We start from the raw sequence: 14,596 nt of genomic DNA, 5'->3' as shown, positions 1-14,596 counted from the left end.
AAGATTCTTTCTGCCATTAGTGAGCAGGGGCCACCTCACTGCAAATGTAGGCAAAATTAATCCTGCTAGAATTCTTTACTTCACAGCTAATAAGGCCGAGTGCCTGGTATTGGAATAATCACTCATTGCTGCTCAGGGAACAATTTCCAGAGTATTACTTAGTGCAAACTCCTGACTGATGACAGTTTTGATTGAGTCAGGCAAATTTGCATGTTGAAGGGATGGATGTGGGAAGTTGTTGGAGAAAGCTTCGGGGGGTCAGAAATTGTCCAAGCTTTATTTTATTTTATTTTTTTGGAGATGGACAGTGTCCAAGCTTTAAAACATTGTACAATATGGAATTTTCATGACGGAGAAGCGGTTCTTTGGCTGAAACAGATAGAATCAAGATATATGTTCTCAGTGCAGAAAGGGTGTGAGTCTTAGGAAGACAGAGTCTCTAACATCAACCTTCCATCACAGATAGAAGATAAGATTGATTGTGGGACTTAGGACATGGAGGGTCTACGGTAGCTTCATTTGTTTCTTCTTTGTCATTTAGCACACCGTAACTCACCATCTGCCTGCCACACGAACACTGCATTCAAGAGTGATTGCAGAGTTCCACATACCAAGTCCTGAGAAGACCTGTGCAGTACAAAATGGAAACATCAAAATTTGTTTTTCCTTATCTCCTCTTCAGGGTTTTAGGTTCTTAAGGTTTCCTTAACTTAATTCAAAGACAAGATGATAAATTGTTTAAGTTTTGTTTTGTTGTTGTTGTTTATAAATTTGGTTGAGATCTCTCTGAAATACTTCTGGAAAACCTAGAAATTTCAGTGTATTCTAATCACTTGGTAGCAGGAGATGTTGAACCAGTATGTATAGTTGCTGTGATCCACTTCCTACACAGAACTGACTGAATGACTCCTCCTCCATCTTTATCCATTTGTGTTTAATGCTTTCAAATTTTCATGTCAAAAGAACACTTTTCTACCCTTAAGTCAACATATTAACTTCAGACAATGGGCCACTTAGAAGTAAAATGGAAAAAAAAATCCTTCAAAGGATCCTAAGAGATAGCCATATAACAGAAGCCTATTATTCTAAGAACAAGGGATCATTATGACACTTTCCAGGCATGTCCTACAAGAACATACCCTCTATATTTCTTAATCCTTCCATGACAACTCCAAGGGTCAAATCAAATCTTGTTTTAGCAGGATCACTCATAGCTTAGGAAATATCCCGGTTGAAGTCTAAAGGGAAATATACTATCTAAGGCCAAAAACTGTTGCTTTTCCACCCAAAGCCACATATACACGTGCCTTTGAATTTTCTTAAATTAAAAATCTCAGGAGATAGTATGTAAAAATCTGATTTTCTAGTTTCTCTTGGCAGTTCTGAAGGTGATGAAGCAATGATAAGCAATGATAAACGACGTACGAGTTCATCAGATAGAGCATGTCATCTCTTCAGTGTTTGGAGAATGTGTGACAATTCAGTTATTCCTGCCTCTGCTTCGCGGCATACACTTTCTTCTTGATCTCACAAGTTACTCGGCAGGAATGGGGGATAAGAAATGCATGCTCCAAGCCCATTGTGCTCTGAACTTAGTTCATGGGCAGCTGTTTTGTTAATGTGTATCTGAGACTCCTTGTGTGAAATGCCCTTGGTATTGGAATATCTCAAGTTTCCTTTTTCTTCTAATGTGCCGTGAATCTGTGACCAACTACCTCCGCCGCCTTCTCTCAGTCAAGGTTTATTCTGGTTTCATGAAAAGAAATAAAGCAGGAACATTTTTTTTAGTCTATATGCTTTGCAATTCTGTTTTCTTAGGAATCTGTTTGATGAGTTCCTTTTTCCTAATTTTTCCTATTTGTACTAACATTTTTGATCTAGAGATAATAACTAATCATGACAAGTTGATAATTTCAAACAAGTGGATATTTTTAGCTTGTAATTAGAATCCATAACTTCAGAAAAGTGTTTTGAGAACGATTTCACATACTATAAACTCATATATTTAAAGTATACATTTCAAAGAGTTTTAGATGCTTAACCTGAAATTTACCATCTCCATTTTTTAATTTTAAATACACAACACAGAATTGTAGACTGTAGGTCCAGTATTACATAACAGATCTTGAGAGCTTATTCTTCTTGTTCAAGTGACACTGTGTGTTCATTGATAAATAATCCTCATTTCCGTTCCTTCAACCTTTAGTTACTAATTCATTAATTGAATTTATGAATAGCGTTATAATACCTTATGAACATGCAATATTATTTTTCTGGCTGGCTACTTTTGCTTATTATAGTATCTTCTAGGCCCAATCATGTTGTTGCATCTCAAAAGAGTTTCTTTCCTTGCCATGGTGGACTGTTGTCCTTCAGACTGTGAGCTGAAACAAACTCTTCTGCCTTCAGATTGCATTGTTTCTTGTCAGGTACTTTTTAACAGCTGTGAAAAAAGACATTAATATACTCATTAGTCTTTTGATGAACAATTAGGTTATTTCTGTCATGGCTATTAGAAACACTTGCAATGCATAGGGGCATGCTAATAATTAGCTCAAGATCTTCAATGATTTAGAATGAATATCTAGTATTGACCAATTGTGGGTAGCTCTGTTTTTAATTTCTTAGGGAGCCATCATCTTGTTTTCCATGGCAGCACTATTTTTTCTTCTCACCAACAGCATGCTAGGGTTCCAGTGTCTCCACATCCTCACTAATAGCTTCTTTATTTTAACACTAGCTATCCTGACAGCTGTGGTGATATCATTGTGATTTTTATTTGTATTTCTTTATTATTGTTGATGAATAAAAAACTAATGAGGCAAATGATTACATGCTGAAAATGTAAAACATTTATTAAAGAAACTAAAGAAGTTATTAACAATGTAAAGATAGGTGCTCATGGATTAGAACACTTAATGTTATAAAAATGTACACATTATCCAAAGTGACCTATAGACTCAGTGTAATGTCTCTCAAATACTGAGGCACTTTTTAATGACATATAAAAACAATTCTACAGTCCATACAGAACTGCAAATGATCACCGAGAGGAAAATACGATCTTGAAAATAACCCAGCTGGAGGCATTCCAGTACCTGGTTGAAATCTACTATAATACAACAATATTAATCAAAACAGAGTGACATAAAACAAATGTATAAACCAGTGAAATGAAACAGAGTGTCCAGGAAGAAAAGAACATGAACAGTTAACTTATCTTCAGGAAGGGATTGAGACTATGAAGAAAGGCTAGTTTCTTCAACAGGTGTTCCTAAAAAAAAAAAACTGTATAACCACACATAAACGAAGGAATTTTGATACCTGTTTATATCAAATATAAAATAAACTCAAAATTGATTAAAGATTTAGATGCAAGACCTGAAATTTTTGTTCTATTTCCTTTCCTTCCCCTTATGACATTATTGGTATAAATTTATTGTATCTCTAAGCATCACAAAACATGAAATTCATAATTTGTGTAGTTATTACCTTATAATATTTTATGTCTTTTAAAAATGTGAGAGAAAAACCATATAGTAAGGATTTTATTAATAATTTATTTTGTTTTTCAGGACAGGGTTTCTGTCTTGTGTAGCCCTGGCTGCCCTGGAACTCGCTCTGAAGACCAGGTTGGCTTAAAAATCACAGAGATCCACCTGCCTCTGCCTCCCAAGTGCTGGAACTAAAGGTGTTCACCACCACCACCTGGATAGGCTTATTTCTTTAGCCAAACAAAACTATGCTTGTCACCAGTTCCCATTCTTTCATGTAATTTCTATTAAATAAGAAAAGAGAAACATTTATACTATCTTTTAAGTAACACAACTATCTTTCCTAGTGCTCGTTACCAGTTAATGTGATACCAATTCCCATGTGTACACTTGCTTTGATTCTAAATATTTCCTTTAACATTTCTTTATGGAAAATGTGGTGATTGGAATGTGAAATAGGCAAACAGGTATACTTGGTTCCCAGCTGATGGTGCTGTTTGGAATGTATCACCCAGCCTTCGGGTAGCATAGCCTTGCTGACAGAAGCATGTTCCTGAGGGAGGACTTCAGGGATTTTCAGTCTTGCTCCACTTACAACCCTCTCTCTCTCTCATGCCTGCAGCTGAAGATGTGGTCGCTCAGGTTTCTAATCTGACTTCCTGCTGCCACACATTCCCTGCTATCATGGCAAACCATAAATCTTCCTTCTTTGAGTTGCCTTGGTCGTGGGGCTTATCACGACAAAAGGGAACTAATACAGTGAGCTGTCAACAAGTTACTCCAGTTTGCGTTAATCTAGTAATGTGCTTGATTGAGCTTTAATTTTGAAGCCGACTGGGCATAGAGTGATTGAGTGTTCTTCCTTTGAGGACTTCCTGGATGTTTGTTTTGAAGAGCTGTCTGTTAAGGTTTTGGAGGGTCTACTGATTTTCTCATTTTATCTTTGTCCTTCAACATTTCAACCCTGTCTTTGGTTTTTAAAATTTCTGCAGTGTTGTCTACTGTTGATCTCTTTGTGCTTATCCTACCTGGTGTTAGTTGAACCTCCTAGATGGGTAGGTTAATTTTCTGGGTTTCAGCTATTATTTCTTTGAGTGTTGTTTCTGCTCCTTTGTTTCTTTCTTTCTCATATTAACAACATGCACATATTTGTGTGCTCAATAGCAGACCACTTTCTCCCAAGAATCTGTTCTTTTTCATCCATGTTAAAAATTTCCCTCCATGTTCTTTGAATAACATATTCTCTGTCAATATATTTTTTATGTTGCCTTTGTTGTTACTATTTTTTTTGGGTTTGTTTTCTTGAAACACAGTTTTGCATAGCCTCAAACTTCGTTACTAAGGATTGTCTTAAATTCCGAATCATACTGACTCCAATTCCCAAGTGATTATGGGTGTGTGCACCATGCCTGGCTTTTCTATCAATGCATCTTCAACTTCATTAATTATTTCTTCTGCCAATTCAAACTACTGTTGTGCCCCTCTAGTGAATTTTTCACTCAAATTATAATACTTTCAAAATCCATATTTTCTATCTGGCTTCCCCCTTGCAATTTATTTATTTTCATAAATATGATCTATTTGATATATTATTGCCATAAAGATTCCTTTACTTCATTTTAAAGATTTTACTTAACAAATGATAATCGCATATATATTAAACGTATATAAGAAGATCTATTTTTCAATGCTGAGAATTGACTCCAGGGCCTTTGGGAAGGTTAGGCAAGTGATCCATCACCAAGCTGCCATCATCAAGACAAGATGAGATTTTGATAAATATATGGAATAATTAAATTATTCCAACTAATACATTAATAAAATCACACCTGGCTTATTTTGTGATAAGAACTTTATATTTTTATTCTGCTAGCAATTTTGAATACCCAATACATTATTGTCAACTACAGCACTGTGCAATAGATCTCAAACTCATTTTTCACTGGTGTAACAAACTGAACTGTGGTTCCTATGAACAGTACAGTGAACATCAGCATGTATCTGTCCTTTGGGCTTACTGACCCCAGACCCTTTGAATATATACCAGAAGTGAAATTGAGGTCCTATTATAATTATATCCCTAACGTTATTTTTTTTTAGAAAATTCCAGAATTTTTCAAAATGTTAATTTCTATTTCTCACTTTCATTGTCTCTCCTTTGTGTTATTTGATTTTTCAAGATAGGGGCATCCCTGGGCAGTGTGAGGTACAAGCTATCTGCTAACTAGAGATTGTCCCAACTCAGCCTTCCAAGTGCTGGGATTACAGTATTCACCTTCATGCATGGCACTAGTCCATAATTCTATTAACCATTACAAGGAGTTCCATTCTCTACATTGTTGGCAACACTGGCAAACTTTTCTCCTCTTGGTTTTAGATATTTCTAATAGGCACGAGGTGACAGATCATTGTGGTTTTAGGTTGCATTCCTCTGGCAGTTGGCAGTGTAGGACATTTACTCATTTACTCTCTCATTTTTACAACTTCTATTAAGAAATATCTACTGAGGAATACCAGATGGAAACTCAACAAAGAAGCAAAGGGTCTAATAGAAGTTATGACCCAATTGGGATTAACAGACATCTATAGAACATTTCATCCACATAAAAAAGAATATACCTTCTTCTCACCACCACATGGAACCTTCCCATAATTCGAACACATACTTGGCAACATATCAAACCTCAGCAGCTACAAAAAATTGGAATAACTCCACGCATCTTATCAGACCACCATGCATTAAAATTAGAAATCAACAACAACACAAATTGCAGAAACCCTACAAACTCATGGAAATTGAATAATGCACAACTGCACCATTCCTGGGTCAAAGAAGAAACAAAAAAAGAAATTAAAGACTTCCTAGAATCGAATGAGAATGAAGACACAACATACCCAAACCTATGGGACACTTTGAAAGCAGTGCTACGGAGGAAGTTCATAGCACTAAGTGCCCACATGAAGAAACTGGAGAATAGTTATACTAGAGAATTAACAGCACAGCTGAAAGCTCTAGAACACAAAGAAGCAAACTCCTCCAGGAGGAGTAGACGCCAGGAAATAATCAAATTGAGGGCTGAAATCAATAAAGTAGAAACTAGGAAAACAATACAAAGAATCAATGCAACAAAGAGTTGGTTCTTTGAGAAAACCAACAAGATAGACAAACCTTTGTCCAAACTTACCAAATAGCAGAGTGTGTACATGCAAATTAACAAAAGCAGAAATGAAAAGGGGGACATAACAATGGACACTGAGGAAATCCAGAGAATCATTAGGTCATACTTTGAAAACTTGTACTCCACAAAATTAGAAAATTTAAAGGAAATGGATGACTTCCTGGATAGCTATCACTTGCCAAAATTAAATCAAGAACAGATAAGCAATTTAAATAGACCTATAACCCCTATGGAAATAGAAGCAGTCATCAAAAGTCTCCCAACCAAAAGAAGCCCAGGTCCAGATGGCCTCAGTGCAGAATTCTACCAGAAATTCAAAGAGCAGCTTATACCAATTCTCAAAGTATTCCACGCAATAGAAGCAGAAGGGTCTTTGCCAAATTCTTTCTACGAGGCTTTAATAACCTTTATCCCCAAGCCACACAAAGATACAACTAAGAAAGAGAACTTCAGACCAATATCCCTCATGAACATTGATGCAAAAATACTCAATAAAATACTGGCAAATCAGATCCAAGAACACATGAAAACAACCATTCACCATGATCAAGTAGGTTTCATCTCAGGGACGCAGGGATGGTTCAACATACGAAAATCTATCAATGTAATCCACCATACAATCAAGCTGAAAAACAAAAATCACATGATCATCTCACTAGATGCAGAAAAAGCCTTTGACAAAATCCAACACCCCTTCATGATAAAGGTCTTGGAGAGATCTGGGATAACAGGAACATACCTAAACATAATAAAAGCTATATACAGCAAACCAACAGCCAACATCAAACTAAATGGACAGAAACTCAACGCAATTCCTCTAAAATCAGGAACAAGACAAGGCTGTCCACTCTCTCCATACCTTTTCAATATTGTAATCGAAATTCTAGCCCATTCATACAACAAGGATGTCTGTTCCACTATGTTCATAGCAGCATTATTTGTAAGAGCCAGAACTTGGAAGCAACCTAGATGCCCCTCAATCAAAGAGTGGATAGAGAAAATGTGGTATATTTACACAATGGAGTACTATTCAGGAGAAATTTGCAGGTAAATGGATGGCACTAGAATAAACCATCCTGAGTGAAGTAACCCAGTCACAAAAAGAGAAACATGGCATGTACTCTCTCTTATATAGTTTTTATATAGATCTGGGGAGTGCAAGCCTACAATCCCATGGCCAGAGAGTCTGGGAAACACAACCTTCATTCAGTGGCTGATCGAATCAGAAGCAGACTCCTGTGACTAAGCACTGAGCTGAACTCAAGAAATCCATGGACAGAGAGGGAGGACTGATGAGCAAAGGGGTTAAGACTGGGATGGTTTAACCCCCAGAAACAGCTGATTTGACAAGGGTTAGCTCTTGAATCCCACACTGATGCCTGGGAATCCAGCATGGGACTGATCAAGACCCCATGAATATGGGTGTCAGTGAGGAGGCCTACGTAATCTATTGAGCCTTGGATAGTAGATCAGTTCCATCCCGGGTATACAAACGGACTTTGGACTCCCATCCAACAATGAGAGATTCACTCTCAGCCTGGACTCTTGGGGGAGCATCTAGGCCCTGTCCTGGATGAAATGACAGACTATGGACACCCCCATGGAGGGCCTCGCCCTCCCTGGGGAAATGAGGGGATATTGGGAGGGTTGGTGGGAGTGCGTGGGAGGAGGGGAGGGAAAAGGAGAGGGACCTGGAATTGACCTGTGAAGCAACCTTGTTTCTAATTTAAATTTAAAAATAAAAAAGAAATATCTACCAAGACCCTTTGTTCAACTTTTCATTGACTCAGTTTTCTTGCTATTAAGTTGACGTCCTTACGTATTTTGGATACTAACTCCTTGACAGATGTATGGTTTGCAAATACTTCCCTCTAGTGTGTTGGCTGCTCCTTGATTTCCTTAGTCTTGGCTTCCTTTGTTCAGCTCTTTGAATGCACTTACAATGACTATCTTGAAGAGGTTGTATAATTGGACATCTGGTCAATCTTTGAAGCAGTTTCTGTCACCTTTATTTGTTCATTTTCTTTGTTCTGTCTCCATGAACTGATCATACTTAGCTGTTTCTCAGATGTCTCCTAGTTTACTGTTGAAATCTAGACCTTTCAGTGATCCGGTGTGTCAGAGCTGGGGACTCGTTTCCTCTTTCTGGCTTTTCTTCATTGATCTGTTGATAGGTGATTTAGCTATTTAGTAAAGTTTTGTCTTTTTGTTGGGCTAAGCCTCTGCTGTTGCTCCTCAATGGCCATATAATTAGCTGTGTATTGAGTTGCCCTGGGGTGACAATGATTCCGGTATCATTTTTTCTAGTTTCTTGGTAAAATTTGATTTTTAAATTTCCACTCATTGCTTTCTTACATGAGCAAAGGGAACCCTAGTAACAATTCATTCTCCAGTGTAAGCCCATCCAATCTGGGCTCTTCGGAAGGGAAGTTGTTTTGGTATTTGACTTTTGTCTTGACTCCTGGAGGTTTCCTTTTGGCTGTTTATTTTTCTACAGTTCCTTATATCTAAGTAGGTAGACAATAATGTAGTCTACATCTATCCAATAAATTGGCCAATCCCCATTATTTTTTATAGCGCCACTGGGATTGAATTCTACACTCTGCCGCAAATGAAGTGAGTTCCCTCTGAAGAAGGGAGCTATCTCTTTCATGGGATTCTTCACCCATGGAAAAGACTTCAGATTTTAGCTGCAACACTGGCGTGGGGAGAACGGTATGTTTTCCTCTGAGTAACACTTCTCCTTTAGTTGCTAAGACCTTTAGGAGCTCCAGCAGCTTCAGGTCCTTTCAGCTCGCCTCCTGTGACAAAGGCCTTTGGGGCTCTGGCATTTGCGGTAGCTCCAGTCCCTCTATGCGTGATGCTGGCCTCACTTCTTTCTTTTCAATAAATATTTATTTATTATTGAAGATAGATTTTCTTTTATAAAGTATATTCTGACTGTGGTTTTCCCTTCCCCCAAGTCCTCACCACTTTCCCATTCACCCAAATCCACACCCTTCCTTTCTCTGTCTCATTAGAAAACAAATGGGCACCTAAAAGAAAAAAAAGATAAAACAAAAACAAACAAGCCAAACAACAAGCAAAATAGAGCAAAACAAACAAACAAACAGAAGAAAATAGCCACAAAAAACCCACAAGAAACACACATAGGTGCATGGAGAGATAGCTAAGGTCTTTTTCTTTAATTTTTTATTTTTTTTAAGATTTATTTATTTATTTATTACATATACAGTGTTCTGCCTACATGCCAGAAGAGGACACCAGATTGAATTGTAGATGGTTGTGAGCTATGTGGTTGCTGGGAATTGAACTCAGGACCCCTGGAAGAGCAGTCAGTGCTCTTAACCTCTGAGCCATCTCACCAGCCCCCAATTACTAAGGTCTTAAAGTTCCGATTTCTCTTCTAAAGAACCCTGGTTCAATCCCCAAAGCCCACATGGTGGCTCAGACTGTTTGTGACTCCAGTTCCAGGCAACCTGATGCCATCTTCTGCTCCACAGGATCCTGCATGCATGTGGGGTACATAAGTTTAACCATACATATATATAAGAGTAAAAAATAAATAATAAATAAATAAGTTTTAAAAGAAATACATACATATCTTGAGACACATACATTCCCACATAGAGAAAGCACATAAAAACAAAATCAAAAGATCTGTAATGTAACTTAACACAATCCCCATTAAAATCCCAACACAATTCTTAGCAAACCTTGAAAAAATAATACTCAACTTTACATGGAAAAACAAAAAACCCAGGATAGCAAAACCAATCACATACAATAAAGGAATGTCCAGAGGCATCACCATCCCTGATTTCAAGCTCTACTGTTAGAGATATAGTAATAAAACCTGCATGGTATCAGCATAAAAACAGACAGGGGCAACAATGGAATAGAATCAAAGGCCCAAACATAAATCCACACACCTATGGACACCTGAGTTCTGACAAAGAAGCCAAAGTTATACAATAGAAAAAAGAAAGCATCTTCATCAAATAGTGCTGGTCTAACTGGATGTTGGCATGTAGAAGAACTAAAATAGCCGGGCGGTGGTGGCGCATGCCCTTAATCCCAGCACTCGGGAGGCAGAGGCAGGCGGATCTCTGTGAGTTCGAGGCCAGGCTGGACCGACAGCCTCCAAAAGAATACAGAGAAACCCTCTCTAGTAAAAACCAAAAAAAAAAAAAGAAAGAAAGAAAAGAAAGAAAGAATGAAAATAGATCCATACCTATCACCCTCCACAAAACCCAAGTGCAAGTGGATCAAAGACATCAAATAAAACCGGATACACTGAACCTGATAGAAGAGAAAGTGGGGAACAACCTTGACAAATTCCTGAGCAGAGCACTGGTAGCTCAGGCATTAAAAACAACAATCAATAAATGGAGCCTCATGAAACCGAGAAGCTTCTGTAAGGCAAAGTACACTGCCAATAGGATAAAAGGGCAGCCTACAGAATGGGAAAAGATTTTCCCCAACTCCATATCCAACAGAGGTCTGATTTCCAAAATATATGAAGAACTCAGAAAACTAGAAATCAACAAACCAAATAATCCAAGTAGAAAATGGGGTACACTTCAAAACAGAACTCTCAAAAGAGGGATCTCAAAAGGCAGAGAAACACTTAAAGAAATGTTCAACATACTTAGTCATCAGGAAAATGCAAACTGAAAGAACTCTGAGATTTCATCTTACACCTGTCAGAATGGCTAAGATCAAAAACACTGATGACAGCTTATGCTGGCGAGGATGTGCAGCAAGGGGAGCACTCCTCCATTGCTGGTGGGAATGTAAACTTGTACAGCTACTTTGGAAATCAGTATGGGAGTTTCTCAGAAATTTGGGAATCAGTCTACATCAAGAACCAGCAATACCACTCTAGGGCATATACACAAAGGATGCTCAATCATATCGCAAGGACTTTTGCTCAACTATGTTCATAGAGGCATTATTTGCAATAACCAGAACCTGGAAGTAACCTAAATGTACTTCAACTGAAAAATGGATAAAGAAAGTGTGTTACATTTACACAATGGAGTATTATTTAGTCATTAAAAAACAATAATGTCAACTAGAAACATATCATCCTGAGTGAGGTGACCTAGACCCAGAAAGACAAACATGGTATGTACTCACTAATAAGTGAATATTAGCTGTAAAGATAACCATGCTAAAGTCACAGACCCAGAGAGGCTAGGTAACAAGGAGAGCTCAAGAGGGGATACTCGGATCTCCCTGGGAAGGGGAACTATTAAGAGATCTCAGGGGCAGACTGTAGGCAGGTTGGGATGGGAACAACGGATCAGCTTCTCTGGGCAGCAGAACCCCCTGAGATTCTCAAGTGATCAAGTCAGAAGTTTCTCCTTCTTGTTACTTTTACAGTGTCATTTCTACAAGCTCAAACTTAGAAAAATATCACCATGCTATTCTGAAGTACATTGGGTCATATCATTTTTACTCACACAGCAAAAATTGCTGTAAGTCCATATGATATTAGTCTTCTAAAATGCTGATGTATTAGTTTTGTCTTAGAGATATTTGACCGGAATAGCCTGGGTGAAGGAAAGATTTATTTTGGCTCATAGCTTCAGAAGTTACATTCATGGTTCCTTAGCCCGCTGTCTTTGAGCTTGAGGGGAGGTAGGGCATCATAGAGACTGGAGAGCATGGAATGTTCATCTCATAGTAGAACATATACCAGAGAAGAGGACTATGGGAAGGAGTTAGGACAAGGTATAGCACTCAAGTACATGCTTCCAGTGACCCAGCTGCTCTCACTGGGCCCATTTTTACCCTTTCCTAATAACGTTGTCATATGATGAATCCACCAGGAGATTTTTTTTCTAATCATTAGATGAGAGTCCTCATGGTGAAAACCTATCTGGAAATGCCCTTCCAGACAGATGCACATGATGTGTGCTTTATTAATCTCTTGAGTACCTTTCAATTCAATCAACTTGAAAATAAACATCTAATATCCATATATGAGTAAGTATTTACCATGTTTGTCTTTCTGTGACTGGGTTACCTCACTCAGGATGGTTTCTTCTAATTCATCCATTTCCCTGTGAATTTCAAGATCTCATTTTTTTCCACTGAATAGTACTCCATTGTGTAAATGTACCACATTTTCTATGTCCATTCTTCGGTTAAGGGGCATCTAGGTTGCTTCCAGGTTCTGGCTATTACAAATAATGCTACTATGAACATAGTTGTATGAATGTGCATCGTTTGGGTGTATGTCTAAGAGTGGAATTGCTGCAGGTAGACTGATTCCCATTTTCCTGAGGAATCTCCATACTGATTTCCAAAGCGGCTGTACAAGTTGGCATTCCCACAGTGGAGGAGTGTTCCCCTTTCTCCACACCCTCTTCAGCATAAATTGTCATTGGCGTTTTTGATTTTAGCTATTCTGACAGGTGTAAGAGAAGCTAAGAAACAAGGAGGACCTAAGAGTGACATACGTGGTCCCCCAGAGAAGAGGAAGGGGACAAGAGCTCCTGAACAAATTGTGAGCATGAGGGAGGGGGAAGAGAGGAGGGAGAGGAGGGGAGAAGAGGAAGGGGAAGGAGAACATGAGGGATCAGGAATATTGAGTTAGGGGATGAATAGAGAACAAGAAAAGAGATACCTTAGTAGAGGGAACCATTATAAATTTAAAGAGAAATCTGGCACCAGGGAAATGTTCAGAGATCCACAGGGATGACCCCAACTAAGAATCTAAGCAATAGTGGATAGGCTACCTTAAAATGCCCTTCCCCTATAATGAGACTGCCATCTTAGATGATAGAAGCAGAAGCTGAGATCCACAACTAAGCCCTGAGCCAAACTCTTGGAATCCAGTTGCAGAGAGGGAGGAGTGACTAGCAAAGAGTCAAGACCATGCTGGGGAAACTCAAAGAAACAGCTGACCTGAGCAAGTGGGAGCCTGTGGACCCCAGCCAGACAGCTGGGGAACCAGCATAGTACCAAACCAAGCCCCCTGACCCTGGGCAATCTATGTGGCCTCTTGCAGTGGAACCAGTATTTATTCCTTGTACACAAACTGACTTTGGGGGCCCATTCCCCCATGGAGGGATACTCTCTCAGCCTAAATACACAGGGGAAGGCCTAGGTCCTGCCCTGAATGATGTGACAGACTTTGATGATCCTCCATGGAAGGTCTCACTCTCCCTGAGGAGTGGATGGTGGTTGGGATAGGGGAGGAGGGGGATGGGCAGCATGGCAGGATGGGAGGGAGAGGGAGCTGGGATTGATATGTAAATTAAGATTTTTGGTTTTTTTGTTTTGTTTTGTTTTGTTTTGTTTTGAGACAGGGTTTCTCTGCTTTGTTTTGGAGGCTGTTCTGGAACTCGCTCTGTAGACCAGGCTGGCCTCAAACTCACAGAGATCTGCCTGTCTTTGCCTCCTGGGCGCTGAAATTAAAGGCATGTGCCACCAACGCCCAGCCAAGATTTTTTAATTTAAATAAAAATATATTTAAAAAGAAAGAAGTATTAATTAAAATTTAAAGAAAAGAGCAAAAAAAGAAAAGAAAACAAATATCAATCACCACAGCTTTTCTACAATGCCATTTGGGGAATGAAAAAATAATTTTATATTGTAAATTGCACTTTGTGCTTTATAGAGTTTATTCTACTTAAGGAAATCACCTAATATCTTTTCTTATAGTGATCATAATTGGATGACTCCTCTTATAATTCTTTACATTTCCTTACCTCATCTATGAGGTAATGGAAATATAAAAAAATATATATTTCCTCACTATTCTTGACTTTGATCTGCTTGTATTTGAAGAGAAATATTTCTTCTAACGATTTATATGTACTATTCAATTCTTATTCATTTTACAGCAAAATAGCTCCAATTATGAAGACTTCTGCCATTTGACCTTTTCTGTATCTCTTGTCATCCTGA

Source organism: Mesocricetus auratus, unplaced genomic scaffold (assembly GCF_017639785.1).
Source record: "Mesocricetus auratus isolate SY011 unplaced genomic scaffold, BCM_Maur_2.0 Super-Scaffold_100004, whole genome shotgun sequence".
NCBI lineage: Eukaryota > Metazoa > Chordata > Mammalia > Rodentia > Cricetidae > Mesocricetus > Mesocricetus auratus.
The sequence above is the reverse complement of the archived record's forward strand: the minus strand, read 5'-3'. Positions refer to the sequence as shown.